General features: G+C 43.6%; 1 protein-coding gene across 2 annotated transcripts in view; it reads left to right on the top strand.

Annotated features, from left to right (window-relative positions):
- The window catches only part of PTPN14 (protein tyrosine phosphatase non-receptor type 14), a 166,003-nt gene that overhangs the window by 40,278 nt on the left and 106,688 nt on the right, over window positions 1–19,037 (top strand). The window contains exon 1 of one of the 2 annotated variants that reach the window (XM_008701150.2): window positions 17,302–17,856. The exons of the other annotated variant lie outside the window; for it this stretch is intronic. The gene's annotated coding sequence lies outside the window, so the exon portion shown is untranslated. Of the gene's footprint in view, window positions 1–17,301; window positions 17,857–19,037 lie in introns of those variants that run through there. 2 annotated transcript variants of the gene reach the window in all.

The following is a 19,037-nucleotide window of genomic DNA, read 5'->3' on the forward strand; positions in this document are numbered from 1 at the left end:
ATAGAGAAAATTTTATAAAGCAGCCAATGAAAATCACCTAGAATCCTACCACCCAAATGTTATGAACCATCAGTTCTTTTGTCCTTGTGTCTGAGAAATTAAATTGGGAGCATCATTGATGTAGGTTTTTATGTGTGTTCTTTTTTTTTTTTTTAACATTTTATTTATTTGAGGGAGAGCGTGAACAGAGGGAGGGGCAAAGGGGATGGGAGAGGGAGACAGAAAGAGAATCTCAAGCAGACTCCACGCTGAGGGCTCAGGGCTCGTTCTCACTACCCTGAGGTCAGGACCTGAGCCAAAACCAAGAGTTGGTCGGTTAACTGACTGAGCCACCCAGGTGCCCCTGATGTAGTTTTATTTATTTGTTTATTTATAAAGATTTTATTTATTTATTCGACAGAGATAGAGACAGCCAGTGAGAGAGGGAACACAAGCAGGGGGAGTGGGAGAGGAAGAAGCAGGCTCATAGCAGAAGAGCCTGATGTGGGGCTCGATCCCAGATCGCTGGGATCACGCCCTGAGCCGAAGGCAGACGCTCAACCGCTGTGCCACCCAGGCGCCCCCCTGATGTAGTTTTATATTCTCCCTTTACACCCTGCCAGCAGCTAATGTTTGGGGTATGCCCTCCCAGAACTTTCCTTTTGCTCATACATAGGTAATATGAAATGTGAAGAAAGTTTTAAAAAGTAAATTAGAAGCAAAACTATATACCATGCATGATGCTGAACTTTTGCCGCTCAGAGACGGCAGGTCAGCCCCCCATTTTGTGAGTATGTACTGATCCTAGTTCTTCTAAACATTTGCACCATGTTCCGTACAACACTCTTGTGTATCTAGTTTTCCCTATTATAAAGAATGCTGAGATGATTTTTTTTTTTTTTAGATACATATATGTAGAATCTTGTGGACAGAATCCTAGAAGTGGAAATACTGGGTTAAAGGTCATGCACACCTAAGTTTTTGCAGGTGATGCCAGATTTCCCTTTAAAAATCTTACTATGTATATTCCAATAAATAACACTTCTGTATCATCAGCACTAAAATGATCAGTCTCTTTTGTTTTGTTTTGTTTTGGGGGGGGTTGCAACTCGAGAGATTTTTTAGAATGGCCTCTTCTGCGTGTTTAATTTTACATTTTCCTGATGGTGAAGTTGAATGTCTTCATAGGCTTCTTAGCTCTGTTTCTTTCAGCTGTAAATGGTCTGTTTTTCTAGTTTCTTATTGGTTATTGGCATTTCTTTCATACTAACTTTTATGTTACATATGTTGCAAGATTTTTCTTCCATGTGATAATTTTGTCACCTGCTCTATGTTGTCTTTAGCCATGCAGCACTTCTAAGTGATGTAACAAAATCTGATACGGTTTCAGAGTTTGAGATTTTAGGAAAGATTTCTGTACTTTCACATCTATAATGTATTTTATTGTGGCGCTTTTATAATTTTGTTTTCTTGCATTTAGACTGAGCTAGATTGATCAGATGGTTGAATTCTTTTCCTTTCCCACTGTAGTCTCATCATGGAAATCGGCATATTTTTGTACAGGATTCTTATGACTTAACAGAGCAATTCTGTATAATAATAAATCAGGTTAAAATTGAATGATGGCAATTTACATGTTCCAGATTAATTTTTTTCTTGGGGATTTACAAATCTTTCTCCAGCTCTCCTACAGTTTGTCTTTTCAAATAGTGTTTCCTGGTCGCTATGGAGATCCCAGGACTTGGGGCTGGGGAGGGGGGTGTCACAGAGGATATACAGTTGTCAGGAAGTCCGTTCTGCTTTTTATCTGTAATGTTTTATTTGAAAATAAAGGTGTTGCTTAAAAAAAAAAAAAAGAAACAAAACCAATGATTTGCTAATCTATTTGAAGTTTTGGGAGCTGGGCAGGTAATAGTAACTCCTTTTCCCCGAGGGGTTCCAGTGTGTTGGTGCTGGTCATGCATGTGGTTGGTCCGTGTTCACCGGAGCGAGAATTCCTTGCCTTGAGGGGCTGGGCTGAGCCTCGCACTGTTTCCAGCCCTGTCCTGTTACGGTTACAAAGTGTGTTCCGTGGTTTGACCTTATGCTCCAGAACACTTTGCCCGCCATTAGTCCACATTTCCTCTTGGATACCTTTCTCATCCGTACACTGGGATCTAGTTATGTAGAAGCAATAAATACTTCAGAGCATAAATATTTTGGTAAGAACTGAAGTACTTTTTTCAATCTGTGAGCGCCAAAGTAAAATGGAAAGTTACTGAGTACATCATAAGCTCAGGACCAAGAATGCCGGGAGAGTTTTATTTTTATGTTTAGAAAAGAAACATGCAGTGTTGCTTATCTGTGGGTGTGAAAAATATATCAAAATAGCAAATAGTGACTATTTCGAAAAGCTTTTTTCCCCTGCCCCATCTGAATTTGACAAACTGCAGTCTTGTCCAAAGGCAGTTTTTCCTGAAGCAGATTAATGGCACATTCTTTCTTATTTGGACTCCCTTGAGACACTGCAGGTTTGTTTTGACCGTTTGGTTCTTATTTGTCACCTTTAATTTGCTTTTTGGAAAATCAGATTAATTTTAGTTCTTAGTATTCCCTTTCAAATTTTTTTTACTTTATGAGCGTTAAATTTTTTTTTTTTACCACCTTTCCTCTAATTATAATAGCTAGATTAATAGATAACTTGTTAGGTATTTCATTGTGGCCAGATACTCTGGTAATTGCTTTATACCCATTACCTCATTTAATCCTTCCAGTAACCCCGTAATGTGTAGTGACTGTTACAGTCAGTCCCTGAGCAATGTAGGTGACCTCCTTCCCCCCCCCACACGCAGTTGAAAATCCGTGTATGACTTTTGACTGCCCCCAAACTTAACTATTAATAGCCTGCTGTTGACCAGAAGCCTTCCTGATAACGTAAGCAGCCTATTAACACATGGTTTGTAGGTTATACGTATTATATACTGTATTCTTAAAATAAAGGAAGCCAGAGAAAAGAAAATGTTAAAGAGGAAGAAATACATTTATGGTATCATATTGTGAAAACTCCACATGTGAGCGGAACTGTGCAGTTCACACCCATGTCGTTCAAGGACTTTTTAAATTTTCGTCTGACAGATGAAGAAACTGAGGCTCAGAGAGGTTAAGTAGTTTGCCCGAGATTTTACAGTTAGTTAAAACTCAAGCCTAGTATCCAAGCTCAGGACTCTCTTCAAAGCCCACGCTCTTAACTATTATACTAACTATTATAATGTCTTCAGATTTTTTTCTCACCTTAGGGAGTAACTGAATGCATCTTCTCCCGTTTCCAGGGTGAGACTAAGAAGAGAGAATACATCTCACCATAACGGCTGGTCCCAGGTCTCAGACAGTTGATACTTGATCCAAAGAGAATTACGAAGTCCTCTCCAAGGCTTGTTTAGCTTCATGAGTCGGCCCAGAGAAATTCCACATCTTGCAAGCATCTCTTTCCCTTAAGTTCACTTGGGGTGAAGATGACTTGGGGTCACTGTTGCTAATTATACTTCCCTCCCTCTTTTCCTTGAATCTTGTCAAGGAACAGAACCCCCTCCCTCGTTCCTGCTCTTCCATTCAATAATGCAGTGGTGACTCTTGGTGTTAGAAATGTCATGAGAGGCCACGCTTCCTTTAGACCCCCAAGTACTTTGTTAGCTTTTGTTCTGTCTGCCTCGCTCATGCAAGAACTTCCGCTGTATGGGCAGTTTCCTAGCATCTTTTCTTTCCACTTTCAGAAAAAAAGAGCAGCTCTGACTTCTTCATGTTACCTACCAATGACACACAACAGAGCATGCCATAGAAGTTGGTTAACTCAGTGGGTAAAGAGAAGTGTATGCAGGGCTCGCTTCTGTTTTGACCAGAAAGCATTAAAGCATATGTCTGTGTAGCAGGAATCTCCCACCTCTGTAATGTTGGGGGATGCTAGCCCATCAGTAGGGCCCACAGGACTACTGACATCACGTGCAAGGGGAGGAAGTGGTAAGGGGGAGACGGGAGGAAAAGAAAGGCAGTAGGGATGGGGGAGCAGACACTGGCTGGGTGGTCCCAACAATTTACCTAGTTGTCTCTATGTAGATTGAGCACCACTCAAGTTGAGAAGTTGTTGTTTCCTCCGAGAGATGCCAACAAGACTGTGTTCTGTAAAACGTCCTCCTGGTGTATAATCACTCTGCCCCTATTTCAGGTTTGAGCAGCTCCTGGTCACATATAGGTGACCATATGAATATAAAGTGAGTCTGGCGTGGGCCAACATATGAGCCTGTATCCTCCTCACTGATCCCACTGTGCCTCTGAATAGATTAAACTTGTGTAAAAAGGTCAAGTTCTCCCGTAACGTTCTGGGTTTTTAGACGAGGTGCTAGTGTAGTGAATGAGCCTCTTTTGGAGGCAGGCACATAAAAGAAAAATGAAACATGAAAGGGAAATGATGCAAGTTTGCTCTGTTACACAGATGAACTAAACTCGGGGGGACATCCTGGTGTCCCCCCCTCAGTCTCTGGGCTCTTTCCAAAACCAGCTTTCTAAGTTGCGAAGTTTTCATGACAAGCCTGGAGGGGGGCACAGCTGGGCTTGTAACAAGACCGGTGAATGCAAGTTGGAATATTCCAGCAACGGGCTCTGGGCAGCCTCTGCAGAGCTCTTCGCTGGCCGTTTCATTGATGAAATAATGTGACATTGTGGCGCCATGAAAGCACGTCAGGGGAGGCTTGATTTTAGAGTTTTTTCCTAGGCCGTTGCTAGTCCTACATAATTATTATAATGAGATCTGTAGATTTCAAAAACCTGTTAAGGAAAATGTAATTTTAAAAATAAACCATTCCTAAGCCACCGAATATGGAGTTACACCATATGAAGTAAATTATATTTTTTAAAGTAGCATTAATATAACTGGTAATTCTGCCATCGTTCATGGTGCTGTCATGTGTATATACAGACTGGGAAACACTTCTGTTGTCTAATGTACAGCCAAGGACGTTTTGATGAATATGGCGTAAAATGGCTAGGATTTTAGACTATGACCTGGCGGTGCACAAGATAGGATTACTGATAGTGCTGTGTCACAGGTCAGTGTCACACAAGTGGCTGCTGTATTCGGAGCTAGGTTATCAGTTCCCACAGAAATGTTTGTCTTGGGAGAAAAGGTTACATTCAAGGTTATTTGAAGACATTTTCCCCCCCTCAAAGTTTTATGGAAAAACCTAAATGATCTTTATTTTTCAGATTTTATTTATTTATTTATTTATTTGAGAGAGAGAGAGAGAGAGAGAGGGAGGGGCCGTGCAGGAGGAGGGGCAGAGGGACAAGCAGACTCCCCAGTGAGTGGGGAGTCCAACATGAGGCTCGATCCTGGGACCCTGAGGTCATGACCTGAGCCAAAACCAAGAGCCCGCCGCCCAACTCACCGAGCCACCTAGGCGCCCTAACCTAAATGTTCTTTAAACGTTTAGGTCTGGAAGGGACCTGGATCGGTTGTGGAAATGAGCCTTCATACCCCCCAACCACATCATGAGAAGAGTGGCTTTATATTTGCTCAGAGCCTTGAGATTGGGGGGGAGGGAGAAGCCGACTCTGGAGGGCAAAGTTCGTTGTTAGAGGGCTGGGTTTGGACCTGTGCTTCACTACTGATAGCTGGCATTGGACGCCTACCGCATGCCACCTACTGAGCTAAGCCTTGGAACAGCCTTTTGTGCTCGGTGCCACTGGACAGCCTTCATTTTATAGATGAGACGCCGAGGCTTAGAGACGTAAGTTAATTGGTCAGGTCGGTAAGAAATGGAGTCAGGACTTGAACTCAGGGATTTCTGGTCCCGGAGACCCTGCGTACGTGCCCTCACTGGGCTGTGGAGCTGCGGAGTTGAATATGAAGTGGCCCAGGGCCTTGAGCGGCTTCTGACCCAATGGCCGTGATGGCAGAGTGCTGTGGGAGAGGGGGTCTGTGCCCAGCGCGGAGCGGATCCAGACAGGAGGCGTCAGACTTCAGAGGGGGCGTCCACACAGGTTTCCTGGAAAGGTGACTCCGAATGAGTTCTGAAAGACAGGTAGGAGCTCAGCTGGACGCCGACTGGAAGGTAGGGTCTCTCAGAGGGCATCGCACGTGACGGCGTGGAGGACGAAGATGGTACCAAGGCAGGAGTTCGGTGCACGCAAGAAAAGGTGGCTGAGCGAGGCTGTGGTACGGTGGGTGCACGTTGGGGCTTGGCTCTGCCACATCCTGGCTTTGCGTTCTTGAGCCAAATCTCTCCAGTCCTCAGTTTCTTCATCTGTACAGTGGGGATAAATAATCTGCCTCTCTCGTAGGGCTGTAATCCTCACACTGCTTGACGCATACTAAATGCTCAGTACATTGAAGATGCAGGTATTGATCACCATTGTCCCCGTCGGCGTCCTCTTCCTCCTCCTCCGCATCATTCCGGTAGACAAGGTCCTTGAAGGACCTTCCTCACACTACTGTATTTAGTCTTTAGGAACTGCTTTAGCCACGGTGTAGACTGGGGAACATTCTGATGTCTTTGATTGCCATTGTGGGAGGGTCAAGTGAATTTCATTTCTGGAGAAGTGGCAGCAAACTCATTCGGATGAAGTGCATTTCAACATAGCAGAGAGGTCAAGAGCCTTTTCTGAGGTCTGTGCTTGTTATAGGGACATTTGTAAGGAGAAAAAGGCGATAATATTACTTGGTGTCAGTTTTGCAAAAAACTTTTAAAAACACAGCTGTCAAAGCTCTTTCCCGAGAATGCCATTTGCCCTCTGATTCTTCATTGCCCGCATTACTTTACAAGCTTCTGAAGACAAGACCCGTGTTATACTCTTTGTGTCTACGCTGTCTGACACCTGGTAATTGCTCTGAAGAAATGAGTGGAGTGAGTGCAAGTTGGTTGTATTCCTTAATGTTCCGGTATTGGATAGTTCAAGGACGAAAAGAGAGAAAGAAGAGAAAAGAGAAGACTTGTGCCAATGTGTTATTCCGTGGTTTTTATATGCTCAGCAGTAATCCCGTTCTGCTTCATTTCAGTTCCTTGGTGCACCTGTGTAGACAGACGGTTGTTTGAGAGACATTTAAGGTGGCTTACAGTAGGTGAGCTCTGGGAGGACAACACGGCTGTGTCTCTTCTTAACTAGTTTTATCCCTACCGTCTAGGCTAGTGGCTGGCCCAGAGTAGGTCATTGATAAATACTTGCAGTAATGAATTTCTTTTAAAAGTGTGGGTTAGGCCATTGTCCTGAAATAGAATCTTCATCTAACCAGGGAAAACCGATTGGACTTTCAGTTCCTTTTCTTGGATCCTACGTAGGAGGCTGGCCTGGGGTCAGTACAAACTTCAAGTTTGGGTGGAAATCCTCTTCTGTTTAAAAGGTTGGCTTATACGCCCCATGGTTTCCTCTACGTGTATCCTTCAGGAGCGTCGCGCTGTAAGGGCAAGGTCTTTGCATCCAGGGGCTACAGTGCTTTATTTAGGGCATGGACTTTAGGCCCCAGCTCCGTTCCGATTCTGTTTGCTCTTGCTTCCATGCGGGGATGATGGGAGGTGTGGCAGACCAGCAAAGCCATCCGGTAATGCCTTCCCCCACCCCCTCTCAGATGCATCCATTTCTGGGGCCAAAAGGTCCTACTGGCAGCATCTGCCTCCCCTTCCGGAGCCTGTTAGGGAGGAGCTCCCTTCACCCCGTGGGCTTAGGTTTCAGTCACCGTGAGCATGTTACCTTGCAACAAGATGCTTTCAGACCTTTTCATACATCATTTGCAAGCAGAGGTTGATGACGCTCTTTTCCCTTATTGCTCTTATAATTGGATTTGGGAGTCTTTGATTCACTTTCCTTAATACTAGTCTGGCTAGTTTTCAAGACTCAGTAAGTTGTTCCCTGCCTCCTCCTTCCTTTCCTTTCCTTTCTCTAGTCCTGTGTGAACTACCCACGGATCAGTGGCTTGACTTGAGTTTGTTTTCATGCTGGAATTGGCTTGCAAGGAGCATGTGTGGTGAAGTTTGTGTTCATATCCGCACTTACCCATGAAACTAGACAAGGACATTGTTTTTTTTCCTGGTATTTATTCTTTTAATTCTTAAAAAAATTTCAGCTTTATTGGAGTGTAACTGCATATAAAATTGTAAGATATTGAAAGTGAATGCCGTGATTTGAGATGCACGTATATTGTGAAAAGATTCCCACCCCCCTGCCCCCAGTCTAGTTAATTAACACATTCATCATCTTACATGTTTATCTGGTATTTATTATTCTGTTGGTAGAATGAAAAGATGCTTTGGAGAATTGGACCAAAATGTACAAATTAATACAAATAGGTAGAAGGTTTTTGCCTCTGGGTGACAGTGGGTCAGCTTTTCCAGATTTCCTGAGAAGGGCCAAAGTTAAAACTGTGCCAGTTTGTCATGTAAATATCTGAGAACTTTCCCACATTTGGGTTTATTTATTTATTTTTTTAAAGATTTTATTTATTCATTCGACAGAGACAGCCAGCGAGAGAGGGAACACAAGCAGGGGGAGTGGGAGAGGAAGAAGCAGGCTTCCCAGCGGAGGAGCCTGATGTGGGGCTCGATCCCAGAACCCTGGGATCACGCCCTGAGCCGAAGGCAGACGCTTAACGACTGAGCCACCCAGGCACCCCTGGGTTTATTTTTTTAACACTGCAGTATCAAGATGGGCCTCTGTTCACTTTTGGGTGGAACGTGAGGATCTATGGGAAGTTGTTTTTGTCTTTGAAACAGAGGAACAATATGGTAAATGCCAGGCATATGTCGAGAGCCAACACCAGGCCCATGTGGGTGAAGACTGGGGCGCCTCCCTCTTTACTCCTTCTAATCTCAATTCTTGCTTTTTCTTCTGACCCTGGGGCCGTCTGGCAACTTCGTTCCCATTGTCCTAACCCTAGGTGCTCAAAGAGTCTATTTTTCTAACATGGTTAACTAGTTGTATACAACACTGTCAGTAGGTCACGAGCTCTAAGTTAGAATTCCATCAGCAGAGATTGACTTCCCTGTCACCCTCCAGACTCTGTAAAAAAGTCATAATAAAGGCTCTTTTAAGATATTATGGAAGATGAGAGACTATGTAGCCTAAGTGAGACTGTGAATTCCATCGCTAGCTAGTATGTTTCTTAGGTGAGTTAAACCCTGTAAGCTTCAGTTGACTTATCTGTAAAATGGGTATAATGCCTACCACAGGGTTGATGACGTGAGTACTAGAACATAGAGTTTCGTATGGAGGAGATGCTCCAGAAATGGCAACTATAATTTCAAAAAAAAAATCAAGATCCAAAATTTTGATTTTAATATAAAAAATGTGTCCAAGAAAGAAAACCCAATCTAAACACCACTCTTGGCTAAGCTATAAACATTACTTGCATATTTATACTGAACAGAAAGCAGTGAACTGAGTCTAACCAGAGTATTAGTGAGACGATTCTGGAATCTTTTCACAATATATAACGCAGAATATCATTAATATATACAATATACATGAATTTAAATTCCTTTGAAGCCAACACCAGAGCCATAGTCATTGGAGTCATAGTCATTATATATATATATTAATATATATGTATATAATTAATATACAATATATGAATCTTTTCATAATATATATTTCAAATCATGGTATTCACTTTAAATATCTTACAATTTTATATGCAGTTATACTCCAATAAAGCTGAAATTAAAAGAATAAATACCAGGATAATTTTGATTTAATTTAATTTAAATTCAAAATTTTTGAATTTCTGGTAAAATTAAGGCATGGCTTTGGTCACAAACATTTAGTGACCATAACATCGACCCTCTCAGTAATACCAGTTTGTATTTTTTTTTTTAAAGATTTTATTTATTTATTCGACAGAGATAGAGACAGCCAGCGAGAGAGGGAACACAAGCAGGGGGAGTGGGAGAGGAAGAAGCAGGCTCACAGCGGGGGAGCCTGATGTGGGGCTCGATCCCACAACGCCGGGATCACGCCCTGAGCCGAAGGCAGACGCTCAACCGCTGTGCCACCCAGGCGCCCCAGTAATACCAGTTTTAATGGTTCCCGCGTCTGTGGATGTCTGTGCTCAGGGAATCACTGTGTACATCTAAAAGACTGGATGTCTTCAGCCCTGCTCTTCATGGGGTTAGGCTCAGTACAAAAGCTGTCTGTGCTTGTGTTGTGATTAACCTTCTGTATTTTTTGGGTTGTGGAGTGGAGGGCAAGGTCAGTTGTATTTTAGATTTCTCTTCAGGTCGACTTTTCCCAGCTCAGTGTCCCCTGGCCCTTCTTCAGTCATCTGTTCTTGTCTAATGCAGGCTTGCTTCTGGCAGTTACCATAGACTTCCTGAAGTTGGGTGGGATGTTCCTCCTGTCCTTGCTGGAAGAATTCCAAAGGCGACCGCAGGACATTCAAAGGGGGCTTTCCTTGCTAGAGACACATCCCTCCTTTCTCAGTCTGGGAGGCTTCATGATGCCTTCTGTTTTGTGGCCGACTCCCGGGAAAGACCCAAGGTCCATTTCCAAGGGCACAGGATGAGAACTGTAAAGCCTGCTAAGTGCTCCGTAATGTTAGCCAGGATGATGGTGGTGGTGGCAGCAGCAGCAGGGAAGGACCTTAGCTCATTTATACCCCATCTTCCTTGCCACCATCATTCCAGAATCATTGCACTAATACTCTGGTTAGATCCAATTCAGTGCTTTCTGTTCAGTTTAAATATGCAAGTAATGTTTACAGCTTAGCCAAGTGTGGTGTTTAGATTGGGTTTTTTTTTCTTGGACACATTTTTGTTTTTTCTTGAGTTTGTAAATGCTTCACGTTTGCATTTGCTTGGTTTTCTTTAAACATCTAAGTCTTCCCACATACCTCTAACTGCTTTAAGGAGCTCCTCTTACACAACTTTCCACGTGAGCCGGACTTGTCAGAATATTTCACCCTGCCCCCTCTTTCTTTCCTCCTGGAGCCCTCTGACTTCCTGTACCATCTGGACTGGGAGGAGTAAAGACATTCAAACAATTCCCCTACTTTCAAATCCTTCCCTACTCACAACCTACACACTTCACAAAACCAAAATGACGTACCCACCTCACAAAAACAAAAACCAACACCTGGTACCTTGTGCCTCTCAAAGTTAAGCTTCCAGAAGACCCATCTAGCTTACTCTCCCAGGTTTTTCCCGTCTGTATTTGTATTTTTTATTTTTTTTGATGTGAGGTTTCTGAAATCTCCCTTGTTTCTTCAAACATGGAGCTTGTATCATTTGTGTTGTGTTGCTGTCCATGATCTGAAGTGATTTTTCAACCGGGGGAACATCTTTGTTTTGCAAACCCTGTTATCTCCCACCTTCTTGCTTTAACTTTCTAATTGTTGACTGGATTCAAGTAACCAGGTGGAGCAAGGAATTAAGCCTAGGTATTCCAGACCCACTTCATACTTTCTTTTTCCTTTGTCACATTCTTCTTCATTATCGGACACAAATGAGAGCATGGTTAGATTTTCTTTTGGTGTCTTCTCTAGTGAGTGATTTTTGTTCAAGTAAAAGTTTCATGGGCAAATCCAACATGTGTGCTCTGTGTTTTCTGAAATAAGCCCATCCCCATGAGTTAGTTTGTAGAGATAACTTGCCACATTTTAGTTCTGCAATGAAGAGAAAACAAGAAGGATTTAGAGTGAATAGGGAACCACAGAGATGATTATAGGGCAATGAACTAGTACCTCAAAAGAGAAGGCAAGCAAGGTGGGAATATTTATGTTGGAGAATCTGAGGCAGTAAGTGGTATAATAAGAGTGTTAAATATATCACAATGTGTTGTGGAGATGATGGTTCCCAGTTGCCCTCTTCAGGATGGAAAGACTTCAAGGAGGAAATAGATAAAATTATCAGTAGAGATATCATTTTATTTTACGAAGAAGAGATTTCAGGATGGTTGGAAGATTGTTACTGGAATGAGCCATCGAGTTATGGCCATCTTGAGGAATTTTGCTTTTTTTTTTTTTTTTTTTTAAGATTTTATTTATTTATTCATGAGAGACAGAGAGAGGGGCAAAGGCAGAGAGAGAAAGGCTCCTCACAGAGCAGGGAGCCTGAGGCAGGACTCCATCCTAGGACCTTGGGATCATGATCTGAGCCAAAGGCAGATGCTTAACCGACTGAGCCACCCAGGTACCCTGAATAATTTTGCTTTGATGTGTTTCTTTTCTTTCTTTTTAATAGATTTTATTTATTTGAGAGTGTGTGCGTGAGTGGGAGGGAGGGGCAGAGACAGAGAATCTCAAGCAGACTCTGTGCTAAGCATGGGAGCTGACATGGGACTTGATTTCATAACCCATGTGCCAAAACCAAGAGTTGGACACTCACCGACTGAGCCACCCAAGTTGCCCCTCTTTGATGTGTTTCTAAAAGTTAGAATAGAAGGGATTCCCCACCATGACATTATTATTTTTTTTTTTTTCCAAATCAGTTCACCCTCCCTTGAGAGGGTCCAGGCATAGGCAGTAGAATGAAATCTCCAGTCATCATTACTTGCCTATCTTAGTTGCTAGATCAGAATCCTCATTTACCAGGCTGAGTTTCGTGCAGTTGTGCTCTTGAGGACCAAGGACTATGGCTCCAGTGTTGGCCTCAATGGAACAATTTTAAAAAATCATATGTACTCGTAAGAGGAAGAGAATATTTTGGTTTTTATTCTTGCCTTATGCTGAATTTGTGTGGGCTCCCCATGGCTCTTGCTTCAAATACTGCATTTATATAGAATAAAATGAGCTTCGACATACTCGTCAGATTCTCTCCACCCTGGATGCTCTTCTTTTTTCTTCTTGAGCCATGTGCCTTTGCCATCTGCCCTCCTACCTTCTGTAGATTGTCCCGAACCGGAGAGCCGTCTCCATCCAGGTGGTGGGTGTGCATTTTTCATCCCGTCCTAGTTTCTTGCTCATCCTTGCTTGTGTCTGGGCTCATCTCTTCCCAGCCGCCCAGCCTATGTGCCGCTCTGTTTTTATCCTTACCTAGCATTTCCTACTACTTGGTAGGCAGAGAGGGTGTCTTACTTGTTCTTTGGGATTTCCCACAATCAGTAGTCTGTGCTGAGTGAATAATAGTTTTTGAGGAAATGATATATAAATATAAGGAAGTACAGTCATTTGATGTGCAGGCCAAGTAATCTCCATGGTTACCACCTGATGGAGGACACCACGTTGTATTTCTCAAAAACTCTCCTCAGAGAAGGGATCCTATTTATTGCAGGCTGGATTTGGGGAGACGTTCTGCTGCCCAGACCTGCTCTCATTTTAGGACTTTGTTATATCCTTTTTGGGTTGAAATTGTCCTTTACAAAAGCTTTCCTGCCTCGTTGAGCCGCCATGCTTAAGGTAACCCAGTAAGAAAAAAAGAAAGCTGTAACCTGATCTCGGTGCTTTTGACTCCCAAGTTTGATTCCTTTCTGTTCCACATTATGCAGTTTTTCATGGAAGTCCTTGAGAAAACACATTATTTCAATCATTTTGCAGGTAATGAAAAGGAAATCATAGCAATTTATCATAGCTTCGGCATTTGACAGTCCTTTGGGAATCCGTTTAGGAGTATGCGGTAAGACCCTTCTAAAAACATACAGCTTTTGACTTAATAACTCTCTTCCTTAAGAATCACCCTAAAGGGGGGCGCCTGGGTGGCTCAGTTGTTAAGCATCTGCCTTCGGCTCAGGGCGCGATCCCAGAGTCCTGGGATCGAGCCCCACATCAGGCTCCTCCGCTGGGAGCCTGCTTCTTCCTCTCCCACTCCCCCTGCTTGTGTTCCCTCTCTTGCTGGCTGTCTCTCTCTCTGTCAAATTAAAAAAAAAAAAAAAATCACCCTAAAGGGGTGCCTGGGTGGCTCAGTCGGTTTTTGGCTTAGGTCGTGATGTCCTGGTCCTGGGATCCAGCCCTGAGTCAGGCTCCTTGCTCAGCGGGGAGTCTGCTTCTCCCTCAGCCCTCCCCCTGCTTGTGCTCTGTCTCTCTCTCTCTTCTCTCAAACAAACAAATAAATAAATAAAATCTTAAAAAAAAAAGAAAAATAGGAATCTACCCTAAAGAAAGAATCGGAGGTATAGGAAGATCGTTTCGAACCGTAGCAAAAAATCAGAACCAACCCAACATTTCAACAATAAATAAATGTTGATCTGTACTGTAGAATATTATGCAACAGTTTAACTTGTTTTTGAAAAACATGTGTAAGTTTTACGTAACTTACTTTCAGTAAGTTTTTCAGAAACAATAAGGGAAAATAATAGAAAGTATTAGACGAGGCAGTACAATTCCAGCTATGTCAACAAATCTAAAATATACTTAAGGAATGGGATAAAGAATGCAAAAGTTTGAAATTGATCCTGTTTGGGTGGTGACATTTTGGGTGATTTTTGTTTTTCCCTCATAGTTTTCTGTAATTTTCTGTTGTTGTTTTTTTTATAGTGAACTTGTAGTCAGGAAGAATTAAAGATGATTAAGAATTTTGTTTAAAGTAGAAAAAGAATGGTCTGTCTAGGCCTGATAATTTAAAAGAATGAAAACTCATGGAAGTCCAGGATTTAAGTGGTTTTTAATTCCAGTTTTGAAAAGGAATGTTTGATCCCAAATGATTTTTTTTTATTTTTGCTTTTGCTCTTTGTCAAGGTATGATTTATAGGGTGCTGAAAGCCATGTGGTTAATGAGATAGTGTTCTAAGTATTGTTATTTGTGAAGGGGGCATATATGGTCAATGTGCACTTTACCGGATGTATAATCTAGTTGTGAAGACTGAGCTTCGGAGCCAGCGTCTGCCACCTGCTAGCTTTGGAACTTTGGCCAGGTTACGTAGTCTCAGTTTTCTTGTCTGTAAGCTGGGATTATGAGGGTCAGATAATACAGTGCCTGTAACCGTCTAGCTCAATTCTGGCACGTTGTAATCACACAGATGTTGTTATAGCTGATGTGTTAAATGATGGCTGATAGGATATTACTCCTGAAGGAACACTTCTCCCCAGTTTTTTATATCTAGCATTTAGAAAAGGTAGTATTTATTTATTTATGTATTTATTTTTAAAGATTTTATTTATGTATTTGAGAGAGAGAGAGAATGTGCACGGGGGGCGGGGAGTGGGGGCAGAGGGGCAGAGGCAGAGGGAGAAGCGGACTCCCCATTAAGCAGGGAACTGGACTCTGGGCTTGAGATCAGGACCTGAGCCAAAGGCAGACACTTAATCGACTGAGCCACGCAGGCGCCCCAGGAGAGGCAGTATTTAACATAAGGGGTTTTTTGGGTTTAACACAACATTAATACTCCAAAGATTGTATAAAGACAAAGTAGATGTTCTGTTTCCCCTTTTATCCCTCTGAGGATGGACATATTCCACACCTTTCTCCAAGATTGTGTGAGCATAAACACATACAAGATGACTAGCTTTGCTTTGTTTTTGCCTTGTGTATTACCCTGCAACTTTTGCAACAAGCCAATAGGTATAGAATTTTTCATGGGTGTTGCTCTGAGTGCATAGATTCCACTTTAAGTTTTGATAATTGCATAATACCCTAAATAATGTGCCTCTGCCAGGGTTAATTCGGTCACAATTCTAGTATAGACATTCAGGTTGTTTTTAGTCCCCCACCTTCCAGTACAGACGACGTTTACTGCACCATCCTTTTTTTTTTTTTTTTAAGATTTTTTATTTTTATTTATCCGACAGAGATAGACAGCCAGTGAGAGAGGGAACACAAGCAGGGGAGTGGGAGAGGAAGAAGCAGGCTCCCAGCAGAGGAGCCCGATGCGGGACTTGATCCCGGAACGCCAGGATCGCTCCCTGAGCCGAAGGCAGACGCCCAACGACTGCGCCACCCAGGCACCCCTACTGCACCATCCTTATACATAATCCTCAAGATTCATTGCTTTTTGTTTCCCCAAAGTGGCATTGCTGAGTTAGAGTATGCATTAATTATAGTGCAGAGGGATTTGGGGTTCTAAAAGCTGTATAAAAGCATTGTTGGTTCCTGGCCTCGCACAATCTAGTTGAAGAATAGATATGCATTTATTTTCCCAGGGATGTGTTTGCTTATATACAAAGATTTCAGTAGACAGGGTTTATTTCCAGGGAGATTTGAAATCCTTCGCATTCTGAAGCGTAGGTATAAGTCAGGAGAGCAAAGGGAGCCTCTCGAATTAGGTTTACTCCGTGTCGTGTTTGCTGTATTGATCAGATATGAATTTGTTCGAAATCGTACATGTTTTAAGTTTCTCAGTTTTTAAGAGCTAAGAGTCCAGCTTGAGAGCTGAAGCACTTGACATTTGCCCTCCTGTTTCTTCCTGTGCCCACACCCTTCAGGGCTGCTCCCGGGGCGGGGGGGGGGGGGGGGGGGAGCCATCCCTGCAGGTGGCATCTTGTCTCTAGAGGCGGGGCTTGCTCAACACTGATGCAGGCAGCTGGGCACCTTCAGTTTTGAGTCACTGATGGTAAGAGGAATGTTAGTATGCTGACAAATTGTTTTTATAACAGCAACGTTACTCTGCCAGAAGCAGGTGCCTTTTCTTTGTAATGTCCCTGAGAGCTGCTAGTACAACATAAGTTTTTTCCAAGTAGCCACTTGTGTGTGTGTCTCATAGGCAGGGGACAGAGGGAAGAAAGGACGATTATGATGGGCTTCCTGTGCGTGTGTGTGCATGTGTGCATGTCGTCTGCCTATTATGTAGATGCCAGCCTACAGCATGACCATCTCTGTTTAGAAGCTTTGTTTTCTCCCATTAGTAATTAACACTTGGTTACATCAGTTGGGATTATGCAACTGTGTAACAGCTGACGCTAGTTCATACCTGTTTCCATTCTTTCTCCCTTCTGATTCAACTTCTTGGCTCTGGAGCAGGGATTGCATTGTAGCGCTTGAGAACCCGCTTGCTTGGATGCCTGACTCCCTGAAGTGGTCACAGTATCTGAAACCCACAGAGTATCCTGTCATGGTTCCCAGTCCCCGAGACCTGTAGTTGCTTGTTTTGCATTCATTTTTTGTCTCCTTGGGAGAAATAGCCTTACCTTTCAACATTCGATAACCACTGGCTTGTTGGAGACCCGTTCTTACACTTGTGACACTTGGCAGTCGGTATTTCCTTGGGCTTCCTGCAGGATTCAATGACAGGAACAATAAGGACAGTGACTGTGGACAAGTGAATAGCGCTCACCGTGTGCCAGGCACGGTGCCAGCTCTTGATGGATCACTGACGGGTGTAATCCAACAGCTCTGGGTGGCGGGCACTTACCACCCCAGAGCACAAATGCAGACAGTGAGGCAGAAAGTGAAGAAATGCGGAGCTGTGGTTCTGCGGCCTGTAAGTGGCTTATTCAGGGAAATCATTCCACGTCTGGGCGAGGTTCACTGGTGGGGCTAGAGAAACCAGGGAACGTGGCGATGTACCCAGGGAAGCTGGGCGCTGCGGGCACCCACCCACTCGCAGAGACGGTTGGCGGAGAGGCGTGGCTGCTGCTTCTGTTCGGATAGGAAGTGACACGGGTGAGTCCTCCCATCCGAAAGCCCTGGACATGTGAGGGAAGTTGAGGGAACTCAGGCATGGGCAGGAAGGAAGCGGGAGAGGGAGGTGTGGAAAACTTTGCTAACAAGGGAGGTCACTGGTAACAGCCTCTCGCGAAGAGCCCCTCTCTTGATCAGCTTTGTCCCTTCAGGGTGCACATCCCAGAGGAGCGTGAAGCAAGTTGGAGGTATGTTTACCTTCAGCGAGTTTCTTTTGTTTTGATGAGTGAGTCATATGAACAGGCTGGAAAACCTCTTCGGCTGCTCTTGTGATTGTGTTTTTCAAGTTGGTTTTTGAAGAGGTTGTATGTGATGGGCCAGGATTATCCCTCCCTGCAGCACAGACTGGAACCCTAGAAGGAAAGTTGTCGAGGTAAGAGGCACTGGGTCGGGGGGTGGAGGTATGGGATGCTGTGACGGGGCAGGGCCCTGATTCTGCTGCCATGCCCTCTGCAAAGAACCTCCTAGGGCTCGGGATACTTTTCCACCATCTCTGAATAGAGTCCACTCTGGGTGAGCAAAGAGCGCCTGCAGATGGCATGTCGAAGCCTTCCTTATAGAATGTGGTTGTTTGCTATTGTCATTGTTCTTTTTATATCACCAGGTCGTTTCCTACCCCCTTTCGGGGTGTTCTTAGCATGGTTTTAGCATTCAGTAAGCGCAGAGGGTCAGATAGTGTCATTAGTAACTGTGTGATCTCGGGCAAGGTCGTAACTTATCCTGCCTTGGTGCCCTAGTCTTAAAATGGGGGNNCGGAAGAGCCATCTCCTAGGGCCACTGGAGATCCTGCTTTGCAGAATGCCTCTGTCATTGTATCTGCTTTAAAAATGGAGGTGCTCATTATTGCCTTCTTAGTGTCTGACACTGGCAGGACTCTCCCATTCTGCTTCCTATCTATGATTAGCTGCGACATTCCAGGACGCACATCACCGAGGGTGTAGACCCTGACCGCGAAAAGAACTGGATTTGGAGAGTTGCAGATTCTACGGTCTCTCAAAGGGTGGAGTCTCTGAGGACAAAGCATTCCTGGCGTGAACAGACAGAGAAAGCTCCTCAGAGAAGTCAGGCGGAGTCAGGTGTTCTGATGGAGTTGATTGAGCACGTTGCGCGCAGGGAAGAGTCCCTTATCCTCAGCCTGATTGTTCTTTGCATTTTCTCCAACTTGTCAGCTTTACCTACAAAAGGAATTTTTCTTGCCATGTTTTAAACATGGAATGGAAAATGATTACTGTCAATTCGATGTAGCTAAATGCAAGCTTCATTTTGGAAGGACAAGAGGGGTTTGCATCGAGGGAGAATTCTGATGCCTTTTTTCTGTAACGTATTTCTGCAAAGTGGGCACTGTTTTCGGTTTTACCAGATTACTTTATAAAGTGCCATTTAAGAAATACTTCTTTTTAAGAAAAAAAAAAAACCCTAACTTTTTAATATGGAAAATTTTGAGCACATGCAAAACTGTAGGGAATGGTATGAGCCCTGACATCCCTATCTGCTACCTGCCACTGGCAACTCTCATGGCCAATCTTGCTTTATCTTTACCCCCAACCCCCCCCC

Source organism: Ursus maritimus, unplaced genomic scaffold (genome assembly GCF_017311325.1).
Source record: "Ursus maritimus isolate PB19 unplaced genomic scaffold, ASM1731132v1 scaffold_2, whole genome shotgun sequence".
NCBI classification, from domain to species: domain Eukaryota; kingdom Metazoa; phylum Chordata; class Mammalia; order Carnivora; family Ursidae; genus Ursus; species Ursus maritimus.